General features: G+C 31.4%; 1 non-coding gene across 1 annotated transcript; it reads left to right on the top strand.

Annotated features, from left to right (window-relative positions):
- The first annotated feature begins 2,958 nt into the window (after nt 1-2,958).
- On the top strand, nt 2,959-3,032 carry TRNAI-AAU (transfer RNA isoleucine (anticodon AAU)). The gene has a single exon. It is a non-coding gene; the product is annotated as a tRNA-Ile (tRNA).
- The last annotated feature ends 13,193 nt before the right edge of the window (nt 3,033-16,225 follow it).

Genomic DNA, 16,225 nt, shown 5'->3' on the forward strand with positions numbered 1-16,225 from the left:
TAACGATAGTAAGTAGTACAATAATAGTAATTACGACACAAAAAAAGTTTTCAATTATATACATTTAATCACGGATATTTGATTTTCTTAAACTTTTAACAGCTCAACCAGGGGTTTCGGCCGGCGAATTTAAAAAATATCCATATATCGTTTTCAATATTTTTTAAAAATTTCGATATATTGATTATTATATCAATCAATATATATATATATATATATATATATATATATATATATATATATATATATATATATTGATTGATATAATAATCAATATATCGAAATTTTTAAAAAATATTGAAAACGATATATGGATATTTTTTAAATTCGCCGGCCGAAACCCCTGGTTGAGCTGTTAAAAGTTTAAGAAAATCAAATATCCGTGATTAAATGTATATAATTGAAAACTTTTTTTGTGTCGTAATTACTATTATTGTACTACTTACTATCGTTACTGTTGTAGTCAAATACCTTTGTATCTGTAACTTCAATTATAATAATAAAATGTTGCAGTAGGTGTGTCATCGATACAATTTTGGTTTATAGCAAACTAGCGACCCGCCCCGGCTTCGCACGGGTGCAATGCTGATACTAAATTAAATACACTACAGAAAAAATATGAACGTTGTATATAAAAACATAGCGGCCCGCTCCGACTTTGCACGGGCATAAAATATATATGCCTATGTCACTCAATGAAAACATGATTAAAATCGATCCAGTATTTTTGGTTCATTCATTACTGCCCTTGGCCTGCACGCATTTGGAGTAAAACAATTCCTCTTCCCCTATACTTACTATGAAGATTTCCTGCTATCTTTGGAATATCTAAATTCATACAATTTTTATTACATTACACATTTTTAAACGCAAATTTTAAATTTGTAATATCTCCGAAAATATTTGTTTAATTTACATGCTGTAAGGAACCATATTGATCTATATTAGTTGCACACTGTATTTAAGGTACGTAATTCGATAAGGATTAATGCCGTATTGCTTAAAATAGCTTCGTAAATAAGCCATTTTCTCACGTAAAAAGTAAACAATAAAAATGGTTAATGTGGGTTATCCCTAAAAGATAAACATATACCATCGCGGACTTTTTTGTAGACCTTTTTATGGTGTACAATACTGTAGTACATTAATTTGATCTAACTCGTAGGGTTAGGCAGCGTTTTTGCTAATTGCTAAATAAGCCTAAAAAAATAGGTTAATTTACGACATCACGTTAGAAACCTCTAAAATTAGCAATGTTGCCTTAGTATATTATGCATGTATTATACATATAAACCTTCCTCTTGAATCACTCTATCTATTGAAAAAAACCGCATCAAAATCCGTTGCGTAGTTTTAAAGATTTAAGCGCACATAGGGATATAGGGACAGAAAAGGCGACTTTGTTTTATACTATGTAGTGATATAGGGCACGATTTCAATAATACTATGCTTACAGTTCTCAAGTGGCATTGTGCTGTGTGATTATTGGGTACTATGAGTATATAGATTTCTTACCTGCATTTATTAATTTTATTACAAAATGTTATACTGAGAATACTTTTACTTAAAGTTTTTCAATGTTTTACTACATTTCATGGTTAGTTTGTCTGGTATATTCACTCACTTTAATTCTATAGAAGTTATAGAATTCTTTTTAAATTATTTTTTCAGTTACAGTCACACAGCACAGTTACTATCAACGAATCGATTGTGGGCAAATTTACGTTATTTGTCTTAACAAATCTCAGTTTAATTTCTTTTACTTATCTTTTCTTTCTGTTGGTTGCACTAAATCAACCGAAAAATACGAGATAAATAATCCAAATAATATAGAAGCGCTGATAGTTAGGAAATGGTAACTGATGTCAATATTCCGTAGAGTTTCTTTTTTTCAAATATATTTTAAAGTCTTCTTTTACCAATCAAGGGTTTATATGGATTGGACCTACAGTTTATCGTGGGCTCCGAAACAGGGTCTTCGACTTTAAGTCTACCGACTTCCGAGTGACCAATTTAGAAACCATCCCAGAATACATCCGGTCTTACCCAGCCTGGTTACTGGCGTAACTGGGATCATTTTCCTTGTCGGATTTTACACTCTTGCTTAGGACAATCATAGATATTATATAATCACAAATATAAATTCACGACCATATCCCAGCAGGACTAGAACTCGAAGAACCATCGAAACATTAAGTGGACCGTCCTGTCGCTCTTACCACTGTGCCAACCAAGCCGGCTGTAGTGCTTCTGATTGCTATTTAACTTAACATGCCGAATTTTGAAATATTGTGTTTTTATTTCTGGTAAAATCTTAGCAATCCCACATTTTATTTGAAAATAAACGTATTTTTAATAATCTATCTATATTATATTATTATTATAAATACGTTTTTTGTGATTGTTTATTACAATCATTTATTCTATTCCCTTATGTGCATTGAATGTGGAGAACGACATATCTACAAATATTAAAAGATTAAAAATGTTTATAGCCGTGATCATACGTCAAACAGTCTGACTAACAAATAAACTGTTTGCTGTAGATGAACTATAAGCACCACCAAAATAAATCTATCGATTCACATTAGCGTCTGGTGAATCAATAAAATATCCAACACGGCTAGATTGGTTAATACGTCGCCAAATGTTTTGATCCAAATGAACACTCAACATTATTCATTTATTTATTTTTCCCGTTCACCTCTTTTGAGTCACGGCCCAAATATTTGACTGTGGCGGATTTTGAAACTGTGCCAGCACTTTCTTAAGATTAAGTTTATTTTTGAAAGCGACCGCCGATATTTATTTATCACAACCGCAATATTTATAGGTCGGTGCTTTCGATTATTTGTTTTATTTCAGTTGTTCTTTAAGTATAATAATAAAATATTACATATTGATTTAAATATATATTATTAGTATAGTATGTAGCTGTTATAACGAACATTATACATCGGCCCATTAGCTCAGTTGGTTAGAGCGTCGTGCTAATAACGCGAAGGTCGCGGGTTCGATCCCCCCATGGGCCAATTTTTTTTTTCCTTCGAATTTTAATGTCATTATTTTTATTATGTATTTTCTTTGCAGTAACTTTTAAATTAGTAAATTATGTATTTATTTAGAAAAAAAATTTGATAAGAAAGTAATTATTAGTGATAATGACATAAATAGATTAATTAATGGTAATTATATTTGACATTGTCGACTTTTTACTTAGATTCGTAGCTATATAATATATCATATTGTGAAATTGATGAAAGAAAATGGTTCTCTCCATGCAGAAGTGGATAGGAAAAATAGCAGTGGTTACTGGAGCAAGTGTTGGGATTGGTGTAGCTATTGCAGAGAAATTAGTTGATAATGGAATGGTTGTAAGTAAATATTATTTATGTAATGTATGCTTACTATTGTATGTCAAGTTTAATTTAAGGATTTTTTGTTGTATGTACAATAATGGTTTAAGTTTTTATTAGTATTAATTAATTAGTATTAATTATTTCATATGCTAGGTTACTGTCCTCTAATCTGCTTCTAAAATAATACTAACATATTATATTAATTTTGTTTAATACAATCTTAATTTATACATTAATTTATTATTATTGTTCTATTAAACATGCATCAATATAAGGCAAAACAAATTAAATGTAAAATTGAATTTAAGTTAGACTACTTTAATTAAAATTAGGAGTAACACTGGGCTCGATGTTATCGTGCTGTTCTACATTGGTTACATAGCGGTAAGCATTGGTAATTAATCGAATAACTTAAGCGATTGATTACTAGTCAGTTTGCTGTGTTAGTGCAACCTTATATTTGAACTCTGTAAGTCCAAATAGGCGTTATAATTCATTGATATTCCGTTAGTTTTTGATTTGCGTCTGATTTATATTTTATCTAATGCGATGTTATCAATATAACGTACCATCGAGATAAATGCTTAGATATATTATTTCGCCATAACGTGAAATTGGTAATAACATATTTTGTGCTAAGAATCTGTACTTTCTAAACTCTAGTATATTTGTGAATGTTGTTGACTATCATTTTTACTTTTTAATGAACATATTTAACATTTTGCCTAACAGTCTGATTGTAGGCGGCTGCAATTGCGCGCTATTTTGGTTATGCGACGTTTAGCTCAGTTTAACTTTAACCATTGTGCTGTGTAGACGTCCAAATTTTATTATGGATAAGTATCCGCCACAAGAACGAGCAGAAATTGTGACAATATTTATTGAAAATAATTGTTCCATTATTGCCACTCAGCAGAAATAGCGTCAAAAATATCCTAATCATCCATTGGTGAACAAAACCACAATTTATCAATTACGTGCCTATTTTTGGGGAACACAAAATCCTCAAGTAATTTATGAAACCTCATTGCATCCACTTAAAACAAATGTATGGTGTTGTATTCATGCTGGAAACATCATTGGTCATCAAAGTGTTGCAGTTACTATTACTGCTGAACAATATCAAGACATGATTCGAAATTTTCTTCTGCCTGAAATGGAAAATCAAGGACTAAACGATTCAAAATCTTAAAGACAATATTCGTCACGAAACTGAAAAAAATCACCTTCAGATTTTGTAGGATGCCATGAAAAATGCATTAAAAAGAGAAGAAAGTTAGGTAACAAATCGCGGTCACCATTTACCTGATAAAATTTTTCAATCATAATGAAAAGAAAACGTAAAGATCAAATAAACTTTTTATGATAACAAAACATTGCTTTGCTTTTGCCCCACGTTATACAATAACGTACAATGTACAGTACAGTTTAATAGAGTTTTTATATAATTTTATTGTGGAAATGCAAAAACAAATTTAGTTTCTTACAACTTTAAACTTTGGCAGAAAATGTATTTTTTAAAGTATTAGGAGGGTCAGAAGTCAAATTGCATGTTGATACAGTACTACTATAATTCTCTCACTACTACTACTGTCACCACGCGAGCGGGATAGTTTTCTTGGTAGGAAATATTTATTTTCGTAAATTAGAACTTTTATTTTTTATCAACCTCTTTAACAGTTTATGAAAATCTGAGTTTATTGGTTTATACTTTTTTTAGTAGGGTTTGATAATGTAACAAATAAAATCCCTTTGGCATCCCAAGAAAAGTTAATTTTGGCCAGTTTCTGAACGCCAGTTCATTTTGGAATCGAAGAGCTGGGTTCGCAACAGTCATTACCCGCTTTTTTTGATTCAGGATCATGTTACTGGATAAAATTCTACACAGATTATCTTAAGCTTCTCATTTTGATTGCTTCATCATAGCAAATACAAAGCAGTGATAACTGAGTTATAGGATTCGACGTTTATTGGAACTATGAATTACTAATGTGTATATATGGAATGTCTGAATATAATGCAGTAATTTAAAGACAATATTGTTTTAGTGTATGGTGGGGTATAGAAGACGTATTGTTGTATGTTATTTATTAATTCCATTAATTGAGGTAGTCTGTCAACGAGAACTATTATTTGAGTCTGGTAAAACATTGAAAAACTTTAAGTAAAAGTATTCTCAGTATAACATTTTGTAATAAAATTAATAAATGCAGGTAAGAAATCTATATACTCATAGTACCCAATAATCACACAGCACAATGCCACTTGAGAACTGTAAGCATAGTATTATTGAAATCGTGCCCTATATCACTACATAGTATAAAACAAAGTCGCCTTTTCTGTCCCTATATCCCTATGTGCGCTTAAATCTTTAAAACTACGCAACGGATTTTGATGCGGTTTTTTTCAATAGATAGAGTGATTCAAGAGGAAGGTTTATATGTATAATACATGCATAATATACTAAGGCAACATTGCTAATTTTAGAGGTTTCTAACGTGATGTCGTAAATTAACCTATTTTTTTAGGCTTATTTAGCAATTAGCAAAAACGCTGCCTAACCCTACGAGTTAGATCAAATTAATGTACTACAGTATTGTACACCATAAAAAGGTCTACAAAAAAGTACGCGATGGTATATGTTTATCTTTTAGGGATAACCCACATTAACCATTTTTATTGTTTACTTTTTACGTGAGAAAATGGCTTATTTACGAAGCTATTTTAAGCAATACGGCATTAATCCTTATCGAATTACGTACCTTAAATACAGTGTGCAACTAATATAGATCAATATGGTTCCTTACAGCATGTAAATTAAACAAATATTTTCGGAGATATTACAAATTTAAAATTTGCGTTTAAAAATGTGTAATGTAATAAAAATTGTATGAATTTAGATATTCCAAAGATAGCAGGAAATCTTCATAGTAAGTATAGGGGAAGAGGAATTGTTTTACTCCAAATGCGTGCAGGCCAAGGGCAGTAATGAATGAACCAAAAATACTGGATCGATTTTAATCATGTTTTCATTGAGTGACATAGGCATATATATTTTATGCCCGTGCAAAGTCGGAGCGGGCCGCTATGTTTTTATATACAACGTTCATATTTTTTCTGTAGTGTATTTAATTTAGTATCAGCATTGCACCCGTGCGAAGCCGGGGCGGGTCGCTAGTTTGCTATAAACCAAAATTGTATCGATGACACACCTACTGCAACATTTTATTATTATAATTGAAGTTACAGATACAAAGGTATTTGACTACAACAGTAACGATAGTAAGTAGTACAATAATAGTAATTACGACACAAAAAAAGTTTTCAATTATATACATTTAATCACGGATATTTGATTTTCTTAAACTTTTAACAGCTCAACCAGGGGTTTCGGCCGGCGAATTTAAAAAATATCCATATATCGTTTTCAATATTTTTTAAAAATTTCGATATATTGATTATTATATCAATCAATATATATATATATATATATATATATATATATATATATATATAGATTAATTTATACCAGACAAATAAAATATCTTTAAAAATGTTTGTTAAAATTCTAAACAGTAAAAAAATTAGAAATATGAGACTGATTTCCCTATTTCTGCACTTAAAATCGAAAGTTGTAACTAAGTCAAGAGCTTTAGACATATTTAGAGCTTCAAAGCAAATATTTACCATTGAATATCAATTGTGACAACGATAATTTATGTACATAATCTGTAACTCTAAATCTCTTCATGTGAAATCTACTCAAAACTGCACTGAATTAATTGAAAATATAAAAAAGAAGCGTGAATCAATTTAAAACACATATTATTTAAACAATTAAGGCAAAGCGAGTGAAGAACAAAATATTCCTACTAACATATACCGGACTGTTCAAAAGATAAAATAGTGCTTTTAAGTAATTAAAATAAAGACAAATGATGCTAATAAATAACAGTTTATCTTAATTTTTAAATATATGGACTTTCATTGCATACATTGGTTTAACAGTCGCCAAAACCTGATATTATTAATAAATCGATTCGATGACAGTTTTAAACTGTTTATTTTTTTATTAATTTTATTTTTGACTTTTGATTGTCGTCTAAAACAAGAATACTCTCAATTGTAACATAAAAACAAGAACTTTGTTACAATATCCTTCTGTATCTTTTAGAGCACACTATTATTATAAATTATTATAAAACAAATAATTCTTTCGTCAGCTGGAAGAAATTAGAAGAAAATGAAAGTGGGATAACAGAAGATTTTACAGAGCTATTTTACTAAATACGTTCGAAAATTTTGGGAAAGTTCAAAAAACATCTAATTTTTGTTATGACAAAAGCAATTTTTACGTAAACTTTCAAAAAGTCCTTTAAAATAATTTGGAGTCCTTATATAAATTAGATTGACGTTTGGTGTCAGTTATTTCAAGCGAATTTTTCATACAAATAAGCCTTGATGCTATTAAGATCAGTATCTAAAAAAACAAATATATAAAATATTTTTCAAGGGAAGGTTAAAATGACAGTTTATTGATCTTCCAAAGATCCCGTATCGAATTACTTATTTACAATGGCGTCAATTGATCAACCTCATTTTTATACACTTATAAAAATGTGTTACTGAATCGGTAAAAAGTTGAAATCAAATTTGAAATAATTTGGATCGATGAGATAATAAATTTTTCGAAAAAACTTCACTTTATCTAAAAATAAAGAGCTGATAATAACCGAAAAAAATATTGTAGCCAACATTCCAAAAGAGTTAAAGCCGAACAAGACAAATTAGTTCAGAATGTACGGTAGTTCAATGTTGTGTACGTGATCTTGACCCTTTTAATTGATGGCCAACAAAAAATCGGTTGCTTCTAATAACTCTACATAGACGAGGGCAACGAGCTATATTTATCACATTCAAAGGTAATTTTATTAAGGTATTGAATAAAAAGTCATAAATGGTAAAACTAACGGTTCAAACTTCACTTGCGGTTAATGTAAGGGTAAAGAATAATTACTATTCAATATTCAAATACCAACTTAATAAATATAAATATTGATACTACGTGATCAATTAGGCATTTTCTCATCTATGTTTGGATACAATTAATTTGAAATAATCTGACTGATAATAATCTATTATGTGCACCACTATAAGCACTGCACTACAAAGCTACCGTCTCAAACAGGAACTATCTGTAGAATAAATGTATCCATATCTTATTGTTAAAACTTTATTGTGCACAGACACAAAGAGAAGAAACAAAATAAAAAAACCTAAACTATATAGTTGGAAGGAGTTTGTGCATAAAATATTATCCAAAAATTAGGTTATAAAGCTCTAAATTGTAAATTAACCTGGCCATAAAAAAAATAAATTTACGAATAACATTTATAGGTCGCCAATTATATACAGTACAAAAATAATAAAATACTTTCAATAAAATCCTGTAAATAGAAAACAGGCCGACGCTTTTGTTAAAAAAAAACATCCTTGGACCAAAATCAAAATTGGTTTGCAGAACAAGTTTAGAAAAAAATCGGTCGATGCTCTTGCATATAAAAATGTTTTGGCAGTAGATATCATAAAAAGTCACGCGGTTAGACCTAATCTCGAAGTCACCAATAAATTAACTCTACTGTCTACCGATTTGCATTTATGAGTTTGATAACCAAATAATATTTTCTGATCTTTTCGCCTTCGATAGTTTATCAAAATCAACACTAACCAAAGAGTCGCTTGGTTAAAATAAATGATGATTCTGTTGTATTAAATATTGTTAAATGTTTTAAGAAAAATGTAAGTAATAAATAATTAATAATTAATATAAATCTAAATATTAGGTATATAAATAACTGTGTAAAATTGTCTGAGTTAAAGATCTTTATGCATAGAGTAATAGAGACTCAACTCAAGACCTCTGGCGAAAATTTTTGCTTTGCCCAACATCCAGATGGGGTAATATCGGCTATTCAAGTAATTTGATTAACCAATTCAAATCTACATTATAGGCACCTGTAAAAAACATTTTGCTATGAAGACACTCGATTGATTCATCCCTCGATTGGTTGGATCCCATCATTGACATCCCTGACGTCACGTTTAATTGACCAATAAGATTAAAAAAAAAACAATTTAGTTTCTGAAATAAATTAATTAATTCAACTAATGAAATAAATATAATATTTATAAGTATTAATAAATTATATAAATTATAAAATAATTATAAATATATATATATATCCGTTTCTATATTTGTTTAGTTCCTTTCATTTTTCTGGAATTGAAGTTATAGAATCATCCCCGGTTAGTATTTAGTATAGAATCTAAATTATTTACAGAGCCCTCATGTTCATCCTCTTCACAATTTCCTAAAGGCAAATGAGATGAAAAAAATTAACTTATGTCGAGCGCTTCAAATGATTTCTAAAATACACTAGCAGAGGATGTATGTTCCTGAATCTATGAGCTAGATCCAATAAAAGTATCTTGGTTAAGCCGTAATACATTTTTAATAAATAAATTAGTTTATTTGGATAATTATACTTTTCTTTCTTTAGTTTAATGGACCCCTCAAAGTAGTTATTAAATTGATGACACTTTAACAAATTTGTTCTTACTTGGGCAATAAATTTTACACCAAAATTCCTCGTGTATTAATAATTCCATGGCTGGATAACGTCACATACCTAGGTCTCCACTTCGACCGGCGGTTCGGTTGGCATTCCAAAATCCAGAAAGCAATCCAAAAAGATTCGGGGATAGCAAACCTGCTATCTTCTCTGATCTGCCCTTCTAGCAGACTTCCCATCTCCATCAAATGCTTATTTTACAAGATGTTAATTCGGTCCGTACTTCTCTACGGATCTAATGTCTACTTTTGTTACATCTATTTTGCATTACATCTGTTTTGTCTACAAGTTTGTTACATCCAACCAGGTCAAATGGCTTCAAGTTTTGCAAAATAAGCTCCTCAGGAGAATATTAAACGCTCCATGGTTTGTCATAAATAATCAAATTCATAGGGAAACTGACACTCCAGAAATCAAGCACTTATTCCACGAACAACAACTCAGCTCAAGTTCTTCTGAAAATGCGTTTGTTCGCGAGCTGGTCGACATGCTGAGAGCTTAGCACCGCGTCACCGCTAAGCTCCCCCCCTTTTCCAGGCTGAAACGGCCTCATCCGTCGCTACAGTCATAACTTTTGTCCCCATACAACAGTATCCAGTCGTGTGTTAACTCAGGTTCGCGAATCAATAAAATCGCCGGGCCCTCGTGCCCAATAACGGCTGCCCGATCAGCGGGTGCCATATCCCCAAATTTAATGCAATAGCAGTAGCGATCCACAGGGGTCAACTGTGAGGCGGTTTCGGTTTAGTGTATCGGTAAGCCCAGAGGCAGTCCCACATAACCCGGTCCAACTTGTCACTCCAGGGCAAGTCTCCGCGAGCAGGTTTGCGTCATGCATTCCACCGCCTGGTTTTTAGGCCAAAACAAAAAAACTATTCTTTATGCAGCCATACTAAAAATGGCACTCAAAATAAATAAACAAAAAACGTACCATAGAAACGAAGTGAGCCAATCAGATCCCGTCGAGGCTTATAGCGATTAAAGCAAGTAATAAGTTAAAAGTAGCGACATCTAGATATTGGACGTCGCGAAACATTTCGTCAAAATTTTCTGTAAAGTGAAATCTGTATTTCTCTATGTCTTTAGGTCATAAGGTCGAACGTCTGTCAATAACATAAACATAAATGTTATTGTTAATGTTAAACCATATGAACCTTATTATCGAGTAAGTTTTATCTAACTTATTTTATTATGCGAAACGCTGACTTAAGCGAACCAAGCTGCCGAAAGTGAGTTTCAAAGGCTAAATACGATAAAAACAAAACCAAACCATCATGGAAGACGATATAATTGAATTTAATATATTTGGGCCAAGTACACTGTCATTCAGTGATGTCTATTTGTCTATTTGGAAAAAATTCCAAATTGTTTACCTATAACAAACTGCTCCTATATAAGCAAATCTTGAAACACAGTTCAACTTTAACTTTAACTACGGAACATTCAACTCAGGGGTTGGGTCAGACACAAGCGCAACTTCCAACTAATCCAGTGTTTCCAGAATGCACCAACCAACTAACTAATAGCATTAGTGTAAAGCAGAATATTTGCGGATTGTGCTACATGTCAACTTTAGTGTTAAGTAACTAGAACACAAGCCGAATTAATGAGTTTACTCATCAAACTACACGAGAAATCAGATTGTAATCAGTTTAAAGGAGCTGTGACACAAACGATCAACCAATATATTTTTTTAATCTGATATACTCTGCTTTTTGGTCAATGGTAAATTTAAAAGTTTTCCCAAATCCCAAATAAGTCAGAGACAGTGGTCACAGAACATGATCAAATACTGACCGACAATGTACCCGAGAGGCCAAAATAACACCATAAAGCTACAAAATGCAGATATTATAAAAGCGGTATTTTGGGAAATAACTATTAGTATTTTATAAATATAATTAACAACTTTATTCCTTTATCTTTCCAATATGTTCAACAATTTCATTTGATTACTAATCCTCAATTTTCTCCAGACAACCAAAATACCGTAAAATTAATCACAATCTCAGTATTTTATTATTTTCAATCAATCTTATTCATATATCAAATAAATACATTCCCTTTTCTATAATTATCGTAATCATTAATATCCCATTAAAATTGGTATAAAAAGTGCAACATCAATAAATTATATTTGCATCATCGAACAAAGCATTGGTAAAGCAACAGGTCTAGTGGCACTAATTTTGACATATGACCTTCTACTGGCCTAATAATAGAATCGTGTAGACTAGAAACAACAAACTATATTTCACAATGTATTCGGAAAATCGAACACATCCGACAACGTCGCCAACAGGTAAACTTAACTCCCATTCGGTCGGCCGTAGCAGCGCTGGACGGCCGTAGTCGCTAGCTGTGCCTATAAAAGGATGATACCCCCCACAGGTAATCTGAGCTACGCGCCGATCACGATCAGCGACGCCGCGGCGTTGCCGGTTCGACCGAAAAATCCCCGAAACCGACGAATTCGCTATCTTTTCGAACCTCGGCTAGATTCAAAACAAGATTTTGCTCGAGCGCATGTACGTTTTAAAGTACCCCACTATTATTAGCAAATTCCTTGAACATGTAGCTATTAAAACACTATGTTTGAGCTATTTTAGTTGCGGCTTGGAAATCAATCGTCGATTTTTCCAACGACAAAAATTCGAAATACTGAAAAAAGAACAATTTACACGTTCGGAAGCTGACGGGATGATTCACGGTGGCGAAAAACCGAATAAAAATCTATTTATAAATCGAAATGCTTGCCTCGCGCAATGCACGATTAAGCGATTCATTTATTTGGGGCGCCATTTAAGCGGTTTCCTAGTTGGTTCAAAACAAACGGCGCGGGATTAAAGGAAATAAGAGAGAAAAAAGTATCTTGCTGCTGGAAATTCTTAACGTGTCTTCGTTCAGGAATTTGACACAGATTGCCGCTTAAAAATAACCAAAATAGTGGCTCGCATGTGAAACATTGTGGCTTGTTGTCTCTTTTGAGTAACGCATTGAAACGATGACGTAAATGCACGACACAGAAATAGGACACTTGTTAATTCTCGCGATTTCTGTAAAGATTTTGCTTGTATATACATACCAGGTGTACCGGAAAGTCATTACCGTGTTTGTTTTTCGGAAAAAATTACATAATTTTCAATAAAATAGAAAAATGTCCATTTGATTCTATACATCTTGTCCATTTTTCTGTTTGTCCTTTGAGTAAAACCATTCAACGCCATTTTCCAACTTTTTCATTGACTATCTTGAAAAAGGAAGGACCATCAACATGCGATTATTACATAGCTTTATAGGACCGTTTGAAGGACGAAATCGCCGAAAACGGCCGCATTTGAAGAAAAAGAAAGTACTACTTCACCAAGACAACTGCACCGTGTCACAAGTCAGTGAAATCGATAGCAAAAATCCATGAATTGTGCTTCGAATTGCTTCCTCATCCACCGTATTCGCCCGATCTGGCCTCCAACGACTATTTCCTGTTCTCGGATCTCAAAAGAATGCTCGCTGGGAAAAAATGTTCGTCGAATGAAGAGGTAATCACCGAAACGGCGGCCTATATTGAGGCAAAGGACAAATCGTACTACAAAAATGGTATCGAAAAGTTAGAGGGTCGCTATAATTAGTGCATCAACCTTAAAGGGAATTATGTTGAATCAAAAAAAATAATTTTGCCAAAAAATGTGGTTTACTATGGTAGGCCGGGTACTTTTGAATTGATCTGTTAGCGTTGACACTTGGTGTTAACAGAATAAAATGACATATATGTCAAATCAAAATAATTAATGGTATATAGATTTTAATTTTTGATTTTTTTTTTAACTATGTTATATTATCAATATTGCAGCATTAGGCAGCTTGGTAGTACAGTATTCAAAGAAGCATTCTTGTTTGTTAATACTGCAAAATTTGAGATATATATATATGTATTTAGATAGCTATTCTTTTAGCTAATTTGACAATTATCTATGTCTCTACTTATCAAGTTAACCACTCGTCAATGGATAGTCTTAGACAATAGACTTTAACAATATGTCGATTAACTCAAGAAACCTTTAAAAGGTATTGGAATTCATAACGGAATAGTAAACATGCTACAGAAGATGATGTCAAAAATACAGAATATGGTTATATAAGATCTTCTACTGGCCAGGAATGTATTTCTTGCTAAATTGGCAGAATAATAAGTTTCAGTCAATTGGGTAAAAGAATTCATAAAAATTATTTTACAAAAATGTAAATCATAATTTCTACTAAAATAATGCACCATCTCAAATATCTCCAAAAATCATATTTAAAATCAGCTCATTAATGTACCAATTATTTCACCATTCAACGTATTCGCCAGATGTATCTCTGATATATGGCTTTTTTCACAACTCATTCTTTCATTATTATTTTCTGAAAAACGATATCACTCAAATAAAAAGGCCAATAGAATTATTCATCTATAGTTTGTTAATATCAGAAGAAGTAAAAGAACCTTCTCAGGAACTGTAATGTTTTAGTTAATACAACAGATGCGGTATCATTTCCCACTCCTGGCTTTCCAAATGTGCTTTTAGCAGGTGAAACAACACCAGAGCTATATTATAATACAAAATTAACTTACTATCTCTCTATAGCTTGTTTTGAAGTCTTCAATAGTCGATACAATCAAAAAATATAAATTATGCACATAATATTCCTAATTTAAATTTTTTTATCAATATCAAATGTTGCGAAACTCACCATTGAATACACCGGTATTATCATTGTGATTGAACCTGCTCAAACTCTTTGTCTTCAGTTTTTTAATGGTTTTCCATTCCCTTCCTTTCAAAATTGACTAAAACCCTGGAGTCATATTTTTACTTCAAGTAATTCATAAATATATTTAATTCATGATAAAACACTATACCTTCTAGAACATAAAATTTCGTTCTTAATTTTCATTATCAGTGTTTCTCTTTTACGCATTACCTAACAAGTGCTGTTATACATTCACCCCATCACTCCCTATTCTACTGTTAAATAATTAGGATCAAAAATATTAAATGATAAAGGTTTTTATATGTATGAAACATGAATAATTGCATATATTATTGATAACTATGAAATATTATTTCGTATAATAAAATGCACTACTATTTTTTATTTTATACTAAATTTAACTTAAAACATTTTAGGTAATGCAGATGTTGTAACAGTTATTAATTTGGCACATAAGTAGTTTAAAAGACATTTTTATTTTTAAATAATGTTCTTGGCAACCACTAATCTCGCTTAACAACCACAGTCATCATGTTAGAAAATACACTCAACCTATCACTAGCTGCTTATTAAATATTGTTTATTTTATTATTGCAATTGCTAAAAAAATAAAGATTGAAAAAAATTACTAATAATTAAAGTTTTGTATCTAATCAGCATCATTAAGTTTAGATTAGATTAAATTAGATACATCATGGTAAAAAGGCTGAGAAGAGAGAGATTATGTGGATTTATGAGGTGCACACATTGGGTGCAACAGCTACATCATCAAACCGACTTGTAATCCAACGCCAAAAGAAAACATAATTATTATTATCTTATATAAATTATCAATGTATTTAACAATTAACTAAATAAAACACTAATCTTATTGAAAAACCCTACCAAGAGATAAAATTCTACTCAACTCTATTCTTTTATAAAGCCTTTTATAAAGTCCGTTATAAATAATATAATACTGCAAGTTGTCCAGTAGCTATATTGCTTCCACGTTACTGTGATTTAGCAACCTTATTTCATGTTTTAAGGCGAAATCTTGGATTACTTCGTGTATACATTTGATTTCGAGGGTATTTTTTGAACACTGTGACTCTTTGTGACAGTTACTTGCACTTTTTCAACAGCCATAGAATAAAATATAAGTAAAATTATATAACAGAAACAATTTTGTAACGAACCGACATGGAAAAATCGCCCATATTAATTGCGAAACGGTCACAACGTGAAAATTACTTTTAAATACCTTTGCTCAGATTTTAATGGACTTGTTTATATTGAGCTTCTGCCAAAAAAATAGATAATCAATTATAGCGTCTAGTAACTTTCAACAACTAGTAAGAATTTACAATAGAAAGCATCAATATTGTTACACTTTCCATCGAACATACAAACATATAGTCACTTTTCGGAAATGGACAGTAAAATAAAGGCTTAAAAACATCGAAGACTGTTCGAACCGCTTTGATCCAGATATATGAC

Source organism: Rhynchophorus ferrugineus, unplaced genomic scaffold, assembly GCF_030347505.1.
Source record: "Rhynchophorus ferrugineus isolate W39M unplaced genomic scaffold, kcgeb_rfMv2 rfM6, whole genome shotgun sequence".
Lineage (NCBI taxonomy): Eukaryota > Metazoa > Arthropoda > Insecta > Coleoptera > Curculionidae > Rhynchophorus > Rhynchophorus ferrugineus.